We start from the raw sequence: 22,797 nt of genomic DNA, 5'->3' as shown, positions 1-22,797 counted from the left end.
AACAATACCAGTAATAATAATGATAAAGGACGAAACAAGGTTCACTCTGTCGAACTTGAACTGTTGTCATTGAGGTTTATAACAAACCGCTCCTCTCTCTCCTCTACAATGCATTCTAATTTCCACATTTGAGTTTCCACTTTTTCTACGACATGGAGGACGCACTTGTTCCAATCCTCTGCAGTCACTGTTCTTACTGCTTCTTCTAGCAGTACTTTAACTTCCGGCATTTTGTATGTTTTGTTTTTCGCTGCAACATAGCATTTGATTCTGGCTCACACTAACTCGATGGCGTTTAATTCACAGTGGTACGGAGTAATTCTGAGAACAGTTTTCCATGCATTCTTCGCCATTTCATCTATTACGTATTCGTTGTGCGCTGTTCTGTGATTTTTAACTATATCTAAAAGTTCTTTCTTCAACATACCGTCTTTGAAATCGATGTTTTTAGATTTTAGCCACTCGTGCTTATTAGAATTCGCATTGGGAACTTTTTCTTTCCTCCGGGAATGGTACGGCGCGTTATCACGAACAATAACTGCATTTTCCTGAAACCGAGAAAGAACATCTTGAAACCACTACTCGAAGGTTTCGGCGCACATCTCCTCATGATAATCTCCACTTTTCTTGGATTCGAAAGTCCACAAACATCCTTCAACGAACCCTGCTTTGCTGCCAATGTGTGCGATAATCAGACGTTTCCCTTTACCTGATGGGCCCTTGCTTCCGGTGGATAATCCGTACAGCAACGCTTGTTTTGAGGAATTTATAGTGTCATCTACCCAGACGTAACTTCGGGTATATCCTGCGTTCACCCACGTCTCGTCCAAATAGTAAATGGGTCTGCCTTCATCTCTCAACCGTTTAATGGCTCGAAGATAACGCCGCCTCCATAAAATGATGTCATCCCTGTCTATTAGCATGTTATCGCGCCCACGCCGGACATATTTGAAATTCATTTCTCTCAATAACTTATAAAATGTAGTTCTCCGAAAATTGCTCAGATCTGCATCTTCGTTCACGACTGTAAGCACTTTGTCAATTGTTGGCAATTCGTTACGAAAAAAAAATTCATGTATTTTTCTTCGTATCGCATTTCTTTCGAAATCATCAACACTTTCAGAAAGTTCTTGTCGTAATTTTCCTTTCTTGGGAGACTTCAACGAGTGTGTGGCCTTGTACTCACTATCACACGATACAAACCTGTAGCTGCAGCTGTTTTCGAAACAATGTCACTCATCGACTGCTCGGGATGTAACTTCCGTTTTATACACATTAAGCACCATGTGCTTCTCAGAAGAACTTAATGATTTCTTCTTTGCTCGCTTCTTTGGTGGACTCAGAACTGACACGTCGACCTCGCTCGCTGAATCCGTGGATGACATAATGAGAACAGCCGTATGTGATGCTAATGAAATAAGTGAATATGTAAAATAAGAAAGCATGAGATACTATTGGATGCGCACATAAACAGTGAATGCTCAGTGTGACTACAAACACATATACTTACTCTAAGAAACAACAACTAGTCTTTGAAGCGTCTTCACAGATGAACTTAAGATATCCTGAAATCGCCGCTGTACAACACCCACTAACGAGCTCACACCTGCAACTGAGACGGCCCCACTGACTGAGCGCCGCGCCTGCGAACCGCACAATGCATCGCTCATAAAGGACAAACGGTTACACCCATCGCATTCGAGCAAACTACAAAATTAAATTCAAACCTTTCTGAAACGTTTCTCGCTTACATCCCCACAAAAAGTTTAAACGGGAAAAGTTTGTCGCTTACTATATTTCGGATGATGATTTGGTAAAAGTTCTGCATCTGACGTGAGATTTTAATTTATTACTTCACTATTGCTGACTTTATTGGGCAGACAATTTGCAGACGTCATCAACATATAGTACTGAAGGCAATTATAAAATTATTTTGCTGTGCGACACATAGTTTAGGAGATATGACGCGGTAAACATAGAGTAACGCGAAAAAACAACTTTTCGTGAAAGCTTAAATATTTCTTTTTTTCAGTGACAATAAATTTTAATGCAAGGTAAAAAAAGGTGTCGGAAGGAAGTTCTCGGATCACTTTACCATGTTCAGGTGCCAAATTATAAAAAAAAACCACGACTTTCATTTTTTAATTTCTGACGCCCCTGCCTTGTACACCCCCCAACGGCTGCGCTGTGGTCACGCGCCTTGCCGTGTTCACAGCACGTATATATACATAAATGGCTCTGAGCACTATGGGACTTAACATCTATGGTCATCAGTCTCACAGTACGTCTCTTGTTTCGGTGAATGGAGTATAGTGATACGAGGCTGTTGGGATCCATCACAGCGTTCCGTTTTACCCTCCTGAACCTACCGATTCCATATTCTGCTAACAGTCATTGGATCTCGACCAACGTGAGCAGCAATGTCGCGATACGATAAACCGCAATCGCGATAGGCTACAATCCGACCTTTATCAAAGTCGGAAACGTGATGGTACGCATTTCTTCTCCTTACACGAGGCATCACAACACCGTTTCACCAGGCAACGCCGGTCAACTGCTGCTTGTGTATGAGAAATCGGTGGGAAACTTTCCTCATGTCACCATGTTGTAGGTGTCGCCACTGGCACCAACCTTGTGTGAATGCTCTGAAAAGCTACTCATTTGCATCTTCTTCCTGTCGGTTAAATTTCGCGTCTGTAGCACGTCATCCTCGTGGTGCAGCATTTTTAATGGTCAGCAGTGTATTAAGCCCTCTCGTACAGACAGAACTGGTACAGCGAAACAAATCTGCATTGTTTACACTAGGGATATTACTACGGCACATTTTGTTACATTTAACAGCTTTAAATCACGTCGTACTTTTTATTTTGTTATCTATTTTTGTCATCCACTCTCTGAGAAACATTTTCTCTCCACTTCCCATGAATCCCGAATCCAGGGAATTTTAAAGTGTCAAATGACACTACGAACTGAAGAAGAAAACCGATATCTAATGATGCAAAAGAAAAAGAAAGGAATTGTACTGCCAGGAAACTTACGATCTGTGGAAATTAATCGTGCTGCAATCAAATCTAGTACATGAACAAAAAAAGAAATTACTCTTTCTGCTGTTCATTCATCCTCTAGTTTTGGAGTGAGTGTGCTTACTATCACACCGATGTAAGTGACGTCATACGGAAGGTATACAGCCCGATTGAGTGCCAGAGAGAGTGACAGTAACTGGGGCACCTCTGCGTGCTTACAGTGATTGAAGCTGCTGATTTCAAGACTTTAACATCAGCCCCTCGGATGTTCCGGTTCTACTGACCACAGCCTCTATCAGAGTTGGGCAAAAACACCACTAGTAGACAAGGCGATGGGCGTCCATATATCATTCAGAAACGCGGCCACTAACTTTGATCTTTTTCAAGAAAAATTGGGGATAACTTGTGGCGAACCTGTGATTCAAGTAAAATACTGGAGATGGTACAAGTGTTTCGGTGTACACCATTCATCTCCCCTTGCTGCATTTGGGATCCAGATTGCTGTGGGTGCAGAGACATTATGACTCGATCACGGATAAATGGTAACAAGATTCGAGATTCTGTGAATCACATTTTCTGTCACATAACGCCCATAGCTACGTCAGGATAACTGCTCTACACATTCACAGCGGTGCGTGTAGGCCGCTATCGGAAGTATTAGGTCATCTGTGGTATTCACCTGGACTTCTCTCAGATCTTTGCTAGTGGCGGAAGCTGATCCCTCCCCATCCCCCTCCCCCTCTTTTCTCATTTCTAACAGCCTTGTGAGTGCTGTAGTAATCTACAATATATCTGAACTAAATACTATTCGAATAATGATGACTTGCCACATTTTCATCTTTTATTTGGCGAGAACTATTACTTCTCGTTTATAGGGAAGTTCAGAGCAGATTTTTTACTTTCATAATGAAGTATAAGTTGAAAGGTCTCTGCTGGATTCCTTTCATGTTAATTTCTTAAATCTGTTGTCATTTACGGCATAAATTCCTCTTCTAAATTTACTGTGACGTTTCTGACTATCTGGGAGGAGACTGAGTAGTGGAACTTGTTACTTTTACACACAAACAAGAACGATCTGTCACACTACTACACTTTAAAACACAGTTTATATGTAATTCATGTCACACAGTCTCATACGGAACCTATATCCGCTTTATTTTATATACTGTATATGATAAGATACTGTCATCCCCCTTCCCTTCTGTGTGAGAGGATGAATGAGCAAATGTATTTCTAGTTGCATGCTTGAGGGTAGCAGACAAGCCTGTCTGCTAGAGAACAGTAGGACCAACGTCGGAACAGGTAGCTACGCTTTCTAAAAGCAAAGAGGTTTCTATCCTTAGTATGGTCCTGTCCGTCTCTTGTCATGTTGGTATAGGAAGCTGCCCCTCTGGCCACTTCCGTTTGTATTTGTGAGCCACCCTCGGAAAGGGACCAGGCAGTCTGTCCGTGGAGAGCGTCTGAAGTGGTAAGATCTCCGGCTAAGCGCGTGTCTGCTAAGTCCGTAGGACAATGGATTTCTTAAGTTCAGCCTAACTGAAAATTTAATCACCTTTATTGCAGGTTTAGCTCTAAAATATCTAATGTTATCTTAAATTGCAACGCAGTGTAATTCGCGTGTGAAGTTCAGATTATTTTCCGGTAGTTGCTTTTTCACTACTTTGTGAGTAAAGTGGAACCACGTGTTGATCAGTAACTCTAACTAAGATCATCAATCTTAAATGCGAATGTGCGTGAGATTATAACGTCTCGTCTTGACAATATTTTGCAATAGAGCAACTTTTCTTTATGTTCAACCCACGTGGGGTGTACTTTGTGAGACCAGTACCACGTGCTTATACAATTGTTTGACCCATCAGGTTAATAGTAAGACGTTAGTAACCAGTTCGAGGTTTTTCTTTTGTAAATTGCTTTTCGATCTAATTTATTTTAATTATCAAAATTATTGTGGAGTTACACTCTTTGTATAAACCAAGTTGACCACGTGAAGCATGTGGTGTAATCATCAAAGTAGCCCTCAGCTATTCTTTTCGGGAAGATTTCACAGAGAGTTAGTATGAATTTAGTATACCAGTGTGTGGTAATTACATGACGGACAGGATTGTGCTACGAACGTAACTTCTTTGGGTGAAAATTGAATCGGTTGGTTGTGGTTAATTTCTTCTTGCATATGTTTCAACGTTCTTCATGTGTTATTTTATGAATGCAGTGTTGTATGCAGTCTCCCAATCTTGGCTCCATATTTGATGTGTTCCGTAAGATTACAAACTCACATTTTCACAGTCCTAAATAAGGCACCAGCTTAGTTATGACTCACGTTTAATATTCTGAAATTTCAATGATCAATGTTAAAATAAATTTCCAAATATAAACTGATTTATTTCTTTTTATTTAAATTCTCTTTTTTATATATATATCACCGGTTGTCGTATGACTATTAAAAGATTATAATTAATGTTAGTCTGGTTGGGAATTTGGTAAGCTAGACAGGATACCTGGTGAAACAGTTGCGCAGTAATGCAAGGTTAACTTCCTCAGATAGCTCACAGCTTTTAAACCGCTTTTATTGTCTATCAGCACCGCTTACATAGCAAATTAAAGCAACAACGTTACTAAGTTAATGACAAGAATGACACAATATCAGTCTGTGTTTTATTGCAAACCTTGTCGAGGGATTAAAAGTCTTCGGTAGAGATGACCGTATAATAACGAATTCGACTCAGAACGAGCATTTCCGAGGTCATTTTCTTTACACATAGGGATGTTAAGGTATTTGTTCCTGTGCCTGAATGACCCTTTATGATAGAACTGGTAACAATATAACGAGATTCATCTTGTCAGCTGCTTACGTCTTCATCATGAGTTTCTTCAAAAATTATAAAAGACATAGATGACTATTTAATGGAAGTTGAGTACATAATAACAGGAAGCATGTCGGAACAGCATGGCTGCGTGAACCTGAGGACTGTGACACATGGAAAATTCTACAGAAGGTTTTACCGAACAGTGCACGGAAAGTAGCACTTCCAGCCAAGTGTTACGCGATGTTTACGCCACTGTCGACAAAAAGTCAGGAAATACCTGTGCCAAAAATTACGAAACCAAATGTATTGCGGGATATTTCTCTCAGTGGATTACCAAGACTTATGCATTATTTATTGTCCATTGTAATAAACGGATTAATTATGTACGTTATTGCTAACACTGTCGGATACGCAGACTTGACTACCATGCAGCAAGCAGTACATTGTCATGAGGACAGGAAACTCCACGAACGTTAAAGAAGTGGCGTGGAGTACGCATTAACATGATTAGTCCTGATGTAAAGCTCTAACTTTGCCGTCTGCGTTCTTAAGTTGAAGCGTACACTCCGTCAGTACCTAGTTAAGTGGCACATTATTCGCTTATGGAACTGCATAGATTATTTTCGTATATCTACATGTCAAGCTGACAAGTTTTATCAAGACCAAATTTCCACGTAAGAAAGCTCCGAAGTACATCATATTTCCAAGACTTTTCCGATTATTAAGGAAAACAGGGCAGTACAACGACGGAAGACGGCAACGAACTGGACGGACACCAGACTTGGAAGACGCCTTGCTTTCTTGACTGAATGACGAGCTATCATCACTGATCAGTTGCACGTGTGATTGATGTCACGCACAGTACTGTATGGAAAGTGAAAGGGGAACTGCGATTACACGATTCCATTTACACGAAGTGGAAACTTCAATACCCCTGACCTCGGACCACTCGTCGTTCTGAGTCAGTGGCTGCTGCAGCGCTGTGTGGCAAATACTTTCCTGCCAATGCATTTTTCTCGGATGAAGCCTGTTCCTCCAGAGGCGGAATGTTCCATAGTCACAAAAATACTGTATAAACTTTAAGGATTCCCGCATTATAACTGTGTATAGTCATCAACATATACAAGCGATAAACTTCTGGGTGGTACCATCAATGTTTGGTTAAAACGTCAGTATTTGTTTCCTCCCCATTTGACTACAGAAGGGCACACTTGTTTCTGAGAGGCACGCTCACCTTATTGTCGAATCAGATCCCACTAGCCGGCCGCGGTGGTCTCGCGGTTAAGGCGCTCAGTCCGGAACCGCGCGACTGCTACGGTCGCAGGTTCGAATCCTGCCTCGGGCATGGATGTGTGTGATGTCCTTAGGTTAGTTAGGTTTAAGTAGTTCTAAGTTCTAGGGGACTGATGACCACAGATGTTAAGTCCCATAGTGCTCAGAGCCATTTGAACCATTTGCCAGAGCCCACTCGATTCTCGTGCACGTCTGTGGTTCCAGTCCTTATGTTCGTAAAAAACACACAGAGCTCTTCGTACTAATTTCACATGGTACTTTTCTTCTCCATACAGGGTATGAATGAGCACAAATGTGTTAGTGCCAAAGACTGGGTGTGTCGAAGTGCAACTACTCAGCTTAGTACAGACTTTATCTACCATCAAATTTCTCCATAAACTGATACCAGCCATACCGTCTGTACATTGGTTTGATGCTCTCTTCCAGAACTTTCCATTTGTTTCACGTTTTTTATTTTTGTATATCGAGTATACAAATTTCCTTTGTAGACTCTAATGCATTTTCCAATATGCATCTACCGGCCCACTTTTTCCTCTCCGTTGTCAGATCGACTGTACTGGATTCATCAAAACATGCTACACCAAGTTGGTTTTCCTTTCTCATATCTACTTTGCTTATTCATTTCGTCTCTCATTTTATTCGCACACGTATTCAACTCCTTCTTCTTCTTGAGCTTCTCCAATGCGTACGTTTCAACTAAATACAATGATAGGCTCCTGAGGCACAGATTGCCAAAATATTTCCCTAGTTATAGATAACACTTGTATTGCCTGAAGGCGTTTGCAAAATGCCATCATAAATGAAAGCATAAACAGATGCCCACCGTTACCTCATAGCTGAAAATATGATTTTACAAAGGCTATTCGGAAAGTGAAGAACGATCGGTCGCGAAATGGAAACCACTGTGAAAATCCGACGAGGCTTTTCACAGACGTTTTGGGCAGTGTCTCTAGTATGCCCGTCCATCGCATCAAGACGTCTTTTCAGTTGTGAGCGCACTGAGCGAGTAAAGGTGCCTAGAACAACAATGTCTACTCGCCAAGTAGGAGGGCCCGCTGAGAGGCTTCGCCTTAATGAATGCAGCCCACCTAAAACAACTGCCACGCACTTTCTTCTTCACGACAATTCTCAGCCGCACTCTGCAGGGCCAGTGAAGACGCTCCTGCAGCCTTTTTGATGGGAAGTGTTCGATCACCCACAACACAGCCCTAATTGGCTCCGTTCACATGAAAAGCTGGATACGAAGACAACACTTGGGCGCAGGCTGCGAGCTATAGACCAGCGTAGCGAATTATTGGAAAGCACAGGCGGCTGCCTTCTATTATGATACTGTTGGAAATTTGGTATAACGCTCCGACAAATGTCTAAGTCAGAGCGGCGACTATGTAGAGAAGTACCCGGAAGGTGTAGCTAAATGTGCAAAGAAAACAGTTTGGATTTTCACTGTGGTTTCCATTTCGTTACCGATCGTTACTCACTTTCCGAACAACCCTCGTAATTTCAATGATTCGTTCAGTAATGGACGAGCAAGGAATGTGCGTCGAATATAGTTCCTCTTTTGTACACGAAAGAAGAGGACCATGATTAGTTCCTAACAATGGCCTTCTATTGCCACAATCAGAATGCTGATTAATCGAGTACTGTGCACAGAAGCGTATACGAACGTAATGTGTTCGATGGTGCTACCGGGTGGAGTACGCGCTAGGGATACGCAAATATATACGAGTAAGCGGACTGCAGATCGGAAGTGAACCTTTTCTCCACATATGAGCTGTGATTTAGCTGATAAATAGGTGGGTTTCCTGTTTTGAGTTGGCAAAACTCAGGGAACTGTTTTCTTCTATCAAAAAGTACTCAAAGGGATGATTTGAGACGACAAAGAATATGCATGTCGGATGGATGCTCTCGTAAGTCGTTGTATTAGAGACTCCTGTTCTGTAGCAATCCCTTTCACTGTGATGCTGTCAAGAAACCTTGGTATGACCCTCAACCACTACTCACAGCTCACTGAGATTGGCCACATCTGCGTCCAGGTAGGCCCATCTCGACCGAGGGCAATCCAGTTGTCTGGTGCTGTGGAGGATTACACAATCATCCTCATGTTCCGAGAACCCTAATCTTCCCTCAAGTCCACAGAGTGTCTCTGGAGCCATACTCTACACATTTCGGCAGTAACGGGTTGATACATAGTATTGCTAAAAGTACAAATGGCTGCGAAGTTTTGCAGATGAACAGATCTATCTCATAGCGCAATAGGGAGCAGGCTTTCAAAACAGAATGTTGAAATGGTGTGTTGAGGCCCTCAACTACGTACCCTCAGACTCAAAGTTGAAATATTGAAAGTTTTAGGTGGTTTCGTTGTCTATGGGCTGGGATACGTAGTTGCCACCTTACAAGCCAAATACTGCTGAGTCTACAGTATACAATATGAATATATAATTGCGTAGGCTTCCGCGGCCAGAGTCAGTCGACATAAAAGTTTTCTGGGTTTGGTACCGCGTCATAATGTAAAAACTGCTGCTGCTATAGAAAAACCGACGTTTCGGCCACGATTGCAGCGGCCTTCTTCTGGATCTAATGGCGCGTTCTAGCTATGCAGTGTCCTTTATATTTTGTTGTTAATGTTCACTGCGCATGCCATTACGTCATGATTTTAAAAAGGTAGATAGTTTCATTGGTCACTTAAGGAAGAAGGAGAGGGAACTTTATTTTTAATAGGTTATTGCGGTGGAGGGAGAACGTGACCTCTGTTGTCCATTGACTCTTGTGTTATGTGCCATGATTGGTGGCCACCGTCGAATGAGAAGTTGGCTGCTGTTTACCAACTGCTGGACGTCGGCCGCGCGGCGGCAGTTACTCGCCGGTAGTGCTCGTGCCTCGTGTTGACAGTGCGGTCTGTTGGGCTCTGATTGCTGGCAGCCAAGATGGGGCGAGCCTGAGTCCATCCTCCCTGTTCATGTTGTTAGGGTGTTTAAGTATTTCGATGGCCTCTCTGATTTTGCGTTTCGTCATAATTGGCTGCTTGGCCAACACACATGCTTCACTGAATTTTATTTCTTTTCCGCAGTCATGGTGATGTTCTGCCACTGCGGATTTGTTGTGTTGCCCCAGAGAATATAACGCTCGTGCTCCCGAATGCGCATTGCTATTGGCCTACCAGTCTCACCGATGTATGCCTCTCCACATTCGCACTCCACCTAGTAAACGCCTGCAGTGTGTAATGCATCCACCTTGTCCTTGGTGGAGCCTAGCACGTCCTGGATCCTACGACCACTAAAGAAGTTAGGCTGCACCCCAACGCGGCGAAGGTGTTTGCCTATTCGGTCAATGACGTTCTTCAAATAGGGTAAGCGCACTGTTGGCTGCAGTTTGTCTATTTCCTGCTTATCTTTCTTGCTTTTGTTCGTCGACAAGGCTGTGTTTATCGACTTATGGCTGTAGCCATTGGCTAGAAAAGTTGTGCGTAACCTTTTAAGATCCGGTGTGATGTTTTGAGCATCACTTAGGCGCTGCGCACGGATTGCCAAAGAGCGGATGACAGAGTTCTCGCGCGCTGGGTGGTGGTAGGATTGGGCGTGCAGATACCTGTCAGTATGTGTAGGCTTACGATATACCCTGTGCCTCAGTGTGCCTTCCGTTCTCCTGTACATTTCGACGTCTAGAAATGGGATAGCACCATTCTTTTCTACTTCCAGCGTGAACTGTATCTTTTCCTGCATATTGTTCAAATATTCGTGGAACTTGTGTAGCTCCGTTTCACCATGAGGTCATATAGCGAACGTGTCGTCCACGTATCTAAACCAGCAACGTGGGCGTAAAGGAGCTGAACCTAGGGCCGTTGCTTCAAAGGCTTCCATGAATATGTCGGCTGCCAGCGGAGATAGGGGAGACCCCATTGCTACGCCGTCTGTCTGCTCGTAGTATTTTCCTTGCCATTTGAAGTACGTTGAAGTCAGGCACAACTTAACCAGGTCGCTTATGTCTGGCGGGACATGCTCCTGAAGGATATGGATAGTTTCATCTACTGGCACGTTCGTAAATAGTGATTTTACGTCAAAGCTGACCATGATGTCCGTAGGTAAAATTGTTTCTCCCTTTAGGCGTTCCATAAAGTGTGTCGAGTTCTTCACATACGAGTCCGTCTTGCCAACTAGACGTCTTAGTTTGCAGGCTAGGTACTTTGCCAAATTGTATGTTGGCGAATTGATCCCATTCACTATTGGCCTCAAAGGACAACTTTCCTTGTGTATCTTTGGAACACCGTAAATTCTAGGAGAGACTGGTACTCTGGGAATAAGACCCTTGGCTGTGTCAGCGTCAATTGTCGAGTCCTTAATCGCGGCCTGCGTCTTTCGAATTATCTTCGCCGTAGGGTCCGCCCTTAGTTCTTTGTAGATGGGATCATTTAATATTTCATTCATCTTGTCTTCATATTGCAAGGTGTCTAAGATGACAGTAGCATTGCCTTTGACTGCTGTTAATATCACAATACCCTCATGTGGGTACCTGGGTTCGTTTCCCGGTAGTGTCGGAGATTTTTCCTTGGTGCGAGGACTGGTACAGGGTTCACTCAGCCTCGTGAGGCCAATTAAGGAGATACCTACTTGAGAGGTAGCGGCTGCAAGGTCGAAATGTCGGAGTGGGGTGTGCTGAGCCCATGCCCCTCCTAACCGCATCCGATGAAAAATGCCTCAAGATGGCACGGCGATCGGTCAGCTGGCGCATGGTCTTCAGGGCCTGACCGCTTGTCACTTTAATTTTATACACTGAAGAGAAAGAAACTGGCACACCTGCCTGATATCGCGTAGGGCCCCCACGAGCAAGCAGAAGTGCAGCAACTCGACGTGACATGGACTCAACTAATGTCTGAAGTAGTTCTGGAGGGAACTAACACCATGAATCCTGCAGGGCTGTCCATATATCCGTAAGAGTACAAGGAGGTGAAGATCTCTTCTGATCAGCACGTTGCAAGGCATCCCAGATATGGTCAATAATGTTCATGTCGGGAAGTTTGGTGGCCAGTGGAAGTGTTTAAACTCAGAAGAGTGTTCCTGGACCTACTCTGTAGCAATTCTGGACGTTTGGAGTGTCGCATTATCCTGCTGGAATTGCCCAAGTCCGTCGGAATGCACAATGGACATGAATGGCTGCAGGTGATCAGACAGGATGCTTACATATGTGTCACCTGTCAGACTCGCATCCAGACGTATCAGGGGTACCATATCATTCCAACTGCACATGTCCCACACTATTACAGATCCTCCACCAGCTTGAACAGTCCCCTGCAGACACGCACGGTACATGGATTCATGAGGTTGTCTCCATACCTGTACACGTCCATCCGTTCGATACAATTTGAAACAAGACTCGTCCGACCAGGCAACATGTTTCGAGTCATCAACAGTCCAATGTCGGCGTTGACTGGCCCAGGCGAGGCACAAATTGTTGTTTCGTGCGGTCATCAAGGGTACAAGAGTGGGCCTTCGGCTTCGAAAGCCCATATCGATGATGTTTCGTTGAATGTTCCCACGCTGACTTTGTGGATGGCCCAGCATTGAAACCTGCAGCAATTTGCGGAAGGGTTCCACATCTGTCATGTTGATCGATTCTCTTCAGTCGCCGTTGATCCCGTTCTTGCAGGATCTTTTTCCGGCCCCAGCGATGTCGGGGATTTGATGTTTTACCGGATTCCTGCTATTGAGGGGTACACTCGTGATATTGTCGTATGGGAAAATCCCCTCTTCATCGCTACCTCGGATATGGTATGCCCCGTCGCTCGTGCGCCGACTGTAACACCACGTTCTAATTCACTTAGATCTTGACAACGTGCCATTGTAGCAACAGTAACCGATCTAACAACTGTGCCAGACATTTTTTGTCTTATACAGACGTTTGCCGAACGCATCGCCGTATTCTGTTTGTTTACGTATCTCTATTTGAATACGCGTGCTTATACCTTCAGTGTATTTACTCAGACTCTCTGATAATATGGTACTTTGTGAATCTCCATTAAAAACATGGAAAATCGACAGCTAATTAGAAATTCTATTTCTAAATGCAGACCAACATCAGAGCCGCTACGTCGTGACGAAGCTGTATAGAGAGCTTAGTTCCTTAGCCGTGTGGCGGGAACACTCGCCGCATGCCCTGCACTCAGCAAGTTCGTGGCTGCTTCATGTTCAGTGAGAAAACTGCCGGGCGCATACTTTTGCGCCTCATGCGAGACTGGTGATGGGGAACGGATGCCGCTCCTCAGTTTTGTTACATGGGTGCAATGCTTTACTACAGACACACGTGGCAGGAGGACCCTGTTGGTTGGTGCATCACATAGTATAACGGGCAGTCAACTGGAGACAGATGAAAAAAGTATGTAAATTGTATGTTATTTCAAAAGTAATCGCTACAACTGTTAATGCATTTATCCCACTGTGAAACAAGACGGTCAGTGCCTTCATAGGAAAATGCTTGCTGTTGCCTACGGACATGATTGTACCCAGGCGTGCATCTTTTCGTCAGAAGCAAATCGACGACCACCAATATATTTCTTCAGGGCTCCGAAAATATGGAAATCACGTAGATAGAGATCGGGACTTTGTGTACGAGGTGTAAGAACTTCTCACCGAAACGTCTGCAGCGTAGCTGAAATAACTTTGGCAACATATAGGTGGGCATTATCTTGCAACACAATGATTCCATCCGTCAAAATTCCTGGGCGTTTGAATTTGATGGCATGCTTCAATTTTTGAAAGTGTCCACGTATCGCTGTGCGTTAACTGTGGCGCCGTTTTCCAAAAAGTCAATGAGCAGTTGCAGGGTCGGTGTGTCGAACCCGGGACTCCAGATGGCAGAGCTGAAGCCAGGACCGACGGCGCAGTATTTTGTCAGGAAGCCGACCAAGTTCAAGAGTGTCAAGGAGCAGTGCAGAGTGATACAGCGGTATTCGGTACTCTTCGTTTATTCAGATAATTTACAGTACTCGATGGGTGAAGTGCAGTGTCGGCGTGCCGTCCGCGCACTGTCCCGCGAGTCCAGCTGTCTCAGCAGACTCCTGGTATGCCGACGCCACGCCACTATAAGTCGGCCATGCTCTCCTGGTCACCGCCCGCCGATGCGTTGCCACTTGCGCTTCGCTGCTGCCCGCGATTCCGGAGCCTGCTACAGTCCCTGGTCCTCGCCACCCTCCGCCCCTTTTGGCCTGCTCTGTCCGACCGTGGGACAAAGGTGGGTGTACTTGTCACCTGTGGCCCTCGGTTCGCCACTGCTCCCAGGATAGGACTGCTCGAACCCACGCCCTCCTGGATGCAGTGCCACAACTTGCCGCTGGTGGTGCTTGCCGGATGGCAACATCCGCCACCGTCTCTGACACTGTTGCAGTGCTGCTGCGCCTCCTGCAACGTACGCCTCGCCCAGACCCTGGTACGCCAGGTGGGAAGCGAACGTGGCCCGTAGACTCGAGTGGAACCGAGCCCCTTCTGAACCCGCTGCAGACTGCTGTCACTGCCCTCTTTCAGGCAGACAGTGCGATCTCCAAGTTCCAGGCTGTCGTTCCGTCCCGCCCTGGTGTTGTGTCCCCGGAGGCGGAATATAGCCCGAACAAGCACATAGAAAACAGAATACAAGTTTGTAACCTCACCACAAAATTTTTTCTCTTTTAATGTAACCTCAAAACAGAAAAATTCCTAAAATTCTCAACAGTAAAAATTATAATTATGTCATTCACATTTATGTGTAACGTCCCAACAAAAAAAAATAAATTCACTGATCTGGTAATGATACAATGTAACAAACCTCTCAATTAAATTGTCGCTCACTTATGATGACTTTTCAATAATTCACTGTGAATTTAACCTGGTAAATTTTGGACGACAGCAGTGCTGCGTCATGGCCCTGAAAGATCATTCTGAATAAAAAAAAAGGAAAAATTCTTACCTCAATGAAGTCGCCGGATAACGCATATATATCTGCTCTTACAATAAATTTTTCTGGCACAGCCCTGTGCAATGCTGCCCGATAGATCTGTCATTTATGAAAGGAAGTAACTGATTTTTTTTTTTTTTTGCAACAATCGGGATGATCATGGATGGGAGAAATTAGTAAATTCTTTAAATTGAAACGAATGGTTGTTATTATTACGAGATTTTTAAAACATTTACATGGGACTTGAGATAACATTACTACATATGCGCGAGTCTGCTTTTTACCTTATACAATAATACTCAGGCTCCGGCATCGCTGCACCACGACCGGGCCAGCCAACACGATACACCAGACCAGACCAGAGCAGACTGCAGACTAGCAACAACTTACTGCTACAGCTACACAGATCCTACTGCAGTCAACACTGCTCTCTGGTCAGAGATTTTCTTATACCTTGCATATCGCAGGCAGCGCACGAGCAATACATCGAAATTACATCTGCTCGGACCTCTTACAAGTTTATGCAGAATACTTATAACATTGCTGCCAGACTGGCCCCTATAAACGAAGACCAGCACAGATCCATCCACTCTGTCCCAAGCTAAAATTATGTGTCTATTTATATCAGTTTTTCCCTCGCTTTTGATGTAGTGTGTGAGAGAGACAGAAACTATGGCAGGGATAAATTCCCACACGTCAGCTACTTACAAATCGGCACTCTTGGTTCTGGCCTAGTGCCCCACCTCATACATCGCAATAACTTAAAGAAACGCTGCAGTTTTCTGGTTCATAGTTGCTCCACTCAAAACAAATTGCGCGTGCAATACTGCCATCGCAGCTCCGCGCCTGCGAGTGCCATGTTTACGTTGACTGGCCCGCTGGCTGTTGACTGTTATCACACTCTGCCAGCGGCGCCAGATTTCATTGCCCAACCTTGCCTTCACTGAATTTTGACAAAATTTCCCTTTCCTTCTACTAGGACTAATACTAGTGCAGCACAGAGCAGTAGTCCATTGCACTCAAAGAAACGTCATTAGACTTTCCCGGAGTTGGCATGCATGGCTTTGGATATTTTCGGTGGTGGTGAATCCACGTGCTTCCATTGTCAGCTTCAAGGCTTGCTCTCTGGCTCAAGAAGATGAGACCATGTTACATCTCCCGTGACAATGAGGGACAGGAAACGATATTGTTCATTGTGATACCGGTCCAGGTGATGGACTGATGTTCAATGCTGTTGGGGACTGCTGCTTTTCCGTCAAGCTCTGAGCAGTCCACTGCGCGTAGATCTTCCGGATGGTGTGAGCGGTAATGTTACCGATGTCCAACATGAGCAGATGTCTTCCACCGACCGCCATCGGTCATTCCTGACTGCAGCATCCAACGTAGCAATGGCAGAAGGGGTAATAACACCATGGGCCTGTCCTGTCCCAATACTGTCTTGCAGTGACACCCAACCTTCTCGTAATCGTTCATTCCACGCAAACACACGCTCACGTGACATTCTGTGTTTGCCATACGCAGCATACATCCGGACGTAAATTTCACTTCCCGACACTCCTTCCGCAATCAAAAACCGCTTTACACTCCGCTATTCCCCTTCCCCGGTCTCCCTTGTGCAGTCGGACGCAAACACGACTCGCTGATCTCACTCGCTGACCTCACTTCGATCACATATAACAGACAATGGCCAGGCAATGAACATTCGCGTTCCAGAATGAGATTTTCACTCTGCAGCGGTGTGTGCGCAGATATGAAACTTCCTGGCAGATTAAAACCGTGTGCCGGGCCGAGACTCGAACTCGGGACCTTTGCCTTTCGCGGGCTAGTGCTCTACCAACTGAGCTACCCAAGCATGACTCACGCCCCGTACTCACGGCTTGCCCGCGAAAGGCAAAGGTCCCGAGTTCGAGTCTCGGCCCGGCACACGGTTTTAATCTGCCAGGAAGTTCCAACATTCGTGTTGTTCCTTCGTGATTCCTAATAGAGGGCACTTCTATACACAGACCTGCGTGCATTAATAACGTCCGCGCTGTCTTGATTTCATTTGACTGCCTTTTAAATAATGCTCTCTATCCTTTCCATCACCCCATCTACCGCCTTCTTCCATTCGCAGCACTACAAACTTTACAGCGACGACGTACATTGCGCCGAGGTACCCGTTTGGGGCACAGCGCATTGCCACTAATTACATAATAGATGTTTACGCGCAGAAAGGTCAATGAATAGGTTGGTGGGTGAAGACAGGAATACAAATAAAAAGACTTTAAAGACAGATAAATGTAGTTTATTAAGCTTACTGTTGTATATTTGAGCCCGTCGTTCGGGATGTACGTGAACGGGACTCGGCTATCGCCAGAAATTTATGCACTATTATACACAGTACAGCCACCGATAAATTTATTGCAATACCCCTACCACGTATAAATATTGATATAGAGTCATCTTTAGACAATTTACACATACGTCTAGTACGAATATGCATCGGTTTGTCGATAAAGAAATTGGTAGATTGGTTGATCCTTGTGGGAGCTCATGATTGGTTTATTGTGAAAGTGCGATAGGTGAGTACATCCCTGGGTGAAAAATTCTCCAAATTCGTAGCCAGTGAACGTAGAGGTGAATCAATAGGGAAAATGACGACGGTAAGCCATGCTAGGCCAATGTCGACAGAAAGTGCAAAATCGACAGGCTCGCCACGGAAAACGGTTGGTCCATGTAGGACATCGATTGTTTTGGGAGGATCAGCATTCATATACAGTCAGTCTCTACGTCTACAACTGTTTTGTAGTTGGTAGGACGCCATCGATACACACGATGCGTGCGACGGCGAGGCATGTTGGCCACTGACGGCAGCCGCACCAAAATCATCGCAATACACTGGTGGATTTCGAGACCGATTATAATATGAACGTTGATCCTGCCAACATAATCGATGTTCTACATGGGCCATCCGTTTCCAGTTGCAAGCGTGTCGATTTTGCAGTTACTGATGCTTCTATCGACGCTGGCCAAGCATTGCTTACCATGCTCTATGCTCACTGGATGCGAGTTTAGAAAATTTCCCACCCAGGGATGTAATAGCCTATCGCACTTTCACAATAAATCAATCGTAAGCTGCCACGAGGACAGATCAATCTACTAATTTCTTTACCGACAAATCTACACTACTAGCCCTTAAAATTGCTACACCAAGAAGAAATGCAGATGATAAACGGGTATTCATTGGACAAATATATTATACTAGAACTGACATGTGATTACATTTTCAAGCAATTTGGGTGCATAGATCCTGAGAAATCAGTACCCAGAATAACCACCTCTGGCCGTAATAACGGCCTTGATACGTCTGGGCATTGAGTCAAACAGAGCTTGGATGGCGTGTGCAGGTACAGCTGCCCATGCAGCTTCAACACGATACCACAGTTCATCAAGAGTAGTGACTGGCGTATTGTGACGAGCCAGTTACTCGGCCACCATTGACCTGCTCCGTGTAATGCCCTGCAAAAGAATAGCACAACTTGCTGACAATATACTCACTGACAGGCCATTTCAGGTAATTATAGGCAATACCACTAGTGACCAGAAGAGTCAACAATGGCTTACCTCAAGGCTCAGTCCTAGGGCCGTTACTATTTAGCATGTGTATTGCAGATCACTCAGTCCAGGAAGTCTGGCTATGCTAATGATTGGGTACAACACCACAGCACAAACAAATCAACGTTTCTAATATGTATGGGAATTGGATGTAGGCCGTAATCTCCTTCTCTCCTGTGTCTCTGTCCATCTCCTCCTCTCTCTCTCTCTCTCTCTCTCTCTCTCTCTCTGTCCATCCCCTCCTCGTTCTCCTTCTCTCTGCCCATCACCTCCTCCACCCTCTCTCTGTTCATCTTCTCCTCCCCAGTCTCCCCCACCTCCTCATACCCCCCCCCTCTTTCTTCTTCTCCCTGTCTGTAACCTCCTCCCCCATATGGTTCAAATGGCTCTGAGCTCTAAGGGACTTAACATCTGAGGTCATCAGTCCTCTAGAACTTAGAACTATTTAAACCTAACTAGCCTAAGGACATCACACAAATCCATGCCTGAGGCAGGATTCGAACGCGACCATAGCAGCCGCGTGGTTCCAGACTGAAGCACCTAGAACCGCTCAGCTACACCGGCTGGCTCCTCCCCACTATCTCTGCCGCATCCCCTCCTGCCCCCTCTCTCAGTTCATTATTCTATGTCCATCTGTCTCCTCCTTCTTGCTTTCTATCTCCATTTCCTTGCACCCCACTGTCCATCTCCCGTGACCCCCATCCCTCTGTCCTTGAGCCTTGTCTATTGTTATTGCATATTAAGATTCTGTAGTAGTATTCTAATCATAAACTGCCGATAGCCCATAACTTTAACTTTCCTGTTTGCTAACACCGTCACCTTTTTGAGAGTTACGATTTTGTGCAAACTAAAATTTACATTTTTATTGATTTCCTCTGTAATTATTACATATATGTTTTTATGTTACGAGTGGCACTATAATAAGTACATAAAAACATGTACGTATTCGAATGCAACCTTGTGTCAAAATTTCAAAGCAACTGATGAAGAACTTTCAGAGATTATGATTTTGAACAAACGAACATACAGCGCTCCAATAGGTATATAAAAACACGCCCGTATTGGAGTGCATCTCCGAGGACTTGGCTTCGACGTACGCCCACCAGACGCCGATGGACGACCTGGGCCCTAGCCCGCGCGATGTCATCACTGACAGCGCGGTAGGGGCTCTCTCAACTCGAATTGCACCACTCTGCGCTGCAGCACCGTCCAGGACTGATCTGTTATGACCCGCTTCTAACATAACCTACCCTTGCACGGCCTATCGCAGTCAGCAAGACATGCGCTACTGCTCTTACTAGCCGACCTAACTATCGCAGAGGTTTTTTTTCCCTTGGCGCTTGCCTTGGCACTTTTTTCCCTCTGCCCTTAAAACCGCTACCCTTCGTTCGATTTTCGACCCAAGCTATCTCCAGATGAGCGCGTATAAATGGCTAACCTTAGCCAGAGGTACGCAAACATCGCAATACCCAGATCCTGCGACACCTCACTTTAGTGAAAACTAACCCTTTATGCAGAGATGGCAGTAGACCTTTTGAGTTGGCCATCATGACGGTGTGGACGTGGAGGGGCTCCACCTCTATAAAAAATCGAGTGCAGCATTGTATCAAAACTCCAAAGCAATCAGTGAAGAACTTTCGGAGGTACAGTAGAGCGTCGATTATCCGAACGTCAGTCAACCGAACGACCGCTTAACCGAATTGTGTACTCGCTCGCACCGGTTACTCTTCCACCCTACCATCCTCACTCCCAAACCAAGTTTCCCACAGTAGTCGCCGCACTGGGCCACCGCTGGCGGAACATTGCTTCTAATGGGGCCTTCACAAGGCGCTGCTGACCGGCCAAGCCGCCAGTCGCTGTGTTTCAACAATCAGCACGCTTCTGTCGGCTTGGCACTGGCAGTAGAAGTAGCGGCAGTATGAAATGCTGTTCACAGCATCAGCTGCGCCAGCTTACAGTTGAGGCGTGTCGCTCCGCGCAGTTTGAAGGATTGCGCGCCCCCAAGAGGAGCTTCTCACGGTGCGAACAGTGTACAGTACTTCTTTTTGGCAAATAAACATGTACAGTTCGATTATCCGAACAAACCAGTTTTCCGAACACCCATGTCCCCCAATTACTTCGGATAATCGACGCTCTACTGTATATGATTTTGAAGACATGAAAATTTATATTTTTATTTATATCGATATGTCGTAAATTATGTACTGAATTGTATTTCTATTTCTAAAATGGTATGTAATTGCCAAACAATTACTAACGATAGTATGGAAATGTACCTAGAGCTATTTGCCGTGAAATTTCAAAATTTCGTTACCGCCCTCCCCATCCCCACATCCCTCGCCCTGGTTACGGTCGTCGATATCGCCATTAACCATATGTCAGACGGCACGTCGCCGAAGTATTGCTGCTCGACCAAATTACACTCTCTAGAGACGGTGTTGTGCTGTACCAAACTGGTACACACGCGTTGTGAATTTTAATGGCGTTGCACTCGCCGTTAACTGGAGTGCAGTGCCTCGGACCTGGGGAGTTATCGGCGTGCCTGGTACGCCATTACCGGCCGGCGCCGCCACGGCGCGCCGGCCGCAGGCACGCGCCTGCCCTACTCGACCGCTCGAGTGGGCGCCGGGTCGGCTGCCGGCTCACCTCCCCTTACGGGCCACGCACGCCGCGGCCTGCGCGCCGCTCCCCTCACATCTCTCCACCTGGCCGCCGCGCGCTGCTCGCTCACGGACGCACGGTCGTCGACAGCGGGATCCTCCTCCAACACACGTTTTCACAGCCGAGTCAGCGGCACCTCCTTTCGATACGATGCATGCAGTGTCTCATACAACAATTGTGTCATAAAGTTCTATTTACTTACACTACTGGCCATTAAAATTGCTACACCACGAAGATGACGTGCTACAGACGCGAAATTTAACAGACAGGAAGAAGATGCTGTGATATGCAAATGATTAGCTTTTCAGAGCATTCACACAAGGTTGGCGCCGGTGGCGACACCTACAACGTGCCGACATGAGGAAAGTTACCAACCGATTTCTCGTACACAAAGAGCAGTTCACCGGCGTTGCCTGGTGAAACGTTGTTGTGATGCCTCGTGCAAGGAGGAGAAATGCGTACCATCACGTTTCCGACTTCGATAAAGGTCGGATTGTAGCCTGTCGCGATTGCGGTTTATCGTATCGCGACATTGCTGCTCGCGTTGGTCGAGATCCAATGACTATTAGCAGAATAAGGAACCGGTGGGTTCAGGAGGGTAATGCGGAACGCCGTGCTGGATCCCAACGGCCTCGTATCACTAGCAGTCGAGATGACAGGCATCTTATCCGCATCGCTGTAACGGATCGTGCAGCCACGTCTCGATCCCTGAGTCAACAGACAGGGGCGTTTGCAAGACAACAACCACCTGCACAAACAGTTCCATGACGTTTGCAGCAGCACGGAGACTATGACTGCGGTTACCCTTGACGCTGCATCACACACAGGAGCGCCTGCGATGGTGTATTCAACGACGAACCTGGGTGCACGAATGGAAAACGTCATTTTTTCGGATGAATCCAGGTTCTGTTTACAGCATGATGATGGTCGCATCCATGTTTGGCGACATCGCGGCGAACGCAAATTGGTAGCGTATATTGGTCATCGCCATAGTGGCGTATCACACGGCGTGCTGGAACGGGGTGCCATTGCTTACACGTCTCGGTCATCTCTTGTTCGCATTGACGGCACTTTGAACAGAGGATGATACATTTCAGATGTGTTACGACCCGTGGCTCTACCCTTCATTCTATCCCTGCGAAACCCTACATTTCAGCAGGATAATGCACGACCGCATGTTGCAGGTCCTGTACGGGCCTTTCTGGATACATTCTCCAGCTCTCTCACCAATTGAAAACGTCTAGTCAATGGTGGCCGAGCAACTGGCTCGTCACAATACGCCAGTCACTACTCTTGACGAACTGTGGTATCGTGTTGAAGCGGCATGGGCAGCTGTACCTGTACACGCCATCCAAGCTCTGTTTGACTCAATGCCCAGGCGTATCAAGGTCCTTCTTACGGCCAGAGGTCGTTGTTCTGCGTACTGATTTCTCAGGATCTATGCACCCAAATTGCGTGAAAATGTAATCACATGTCAGTTCTAGTATAATATATTTGTCCAATGA

The 22,797-nt window shown here is 45.6% G+C and overlaps 1 protein-coding gene across 1 annotated transcript in view; it reads left to right on the top strand.

The window, feature by feature from the left end:
* The window catches only part of LOC124714935 (CD63 antigen-like), a 454,243-nt gene that overhangs the window by 352,011 nt on the left and 79,435 nt on the right, over positions 1–22,797 (top strand). The gene's annotated exons all lie outside the window — the stretch shown is intronic.

This window comes from Schistocerca piceifrons, chromosome 1 (assembly GCF_021461385.2).
Source record: "Schistocerca piceifrons isolate TAMUIC-IGC-003096 chromosome 1, iqSchPice1.1, whole genome shotgun sequence".
Taxonomy (NCBI): domain Eukaryota; kingdom Metazoa; phylum Arthropoda; class Insecta; order Orthoptera; family Acrididae; genus Schistocerca; species Schistocerca piceifrons.
Note: the sequence above shows the minus strand (reverse complement) of the source record. Positions and strands in the feature narration are given on the sequence as shown.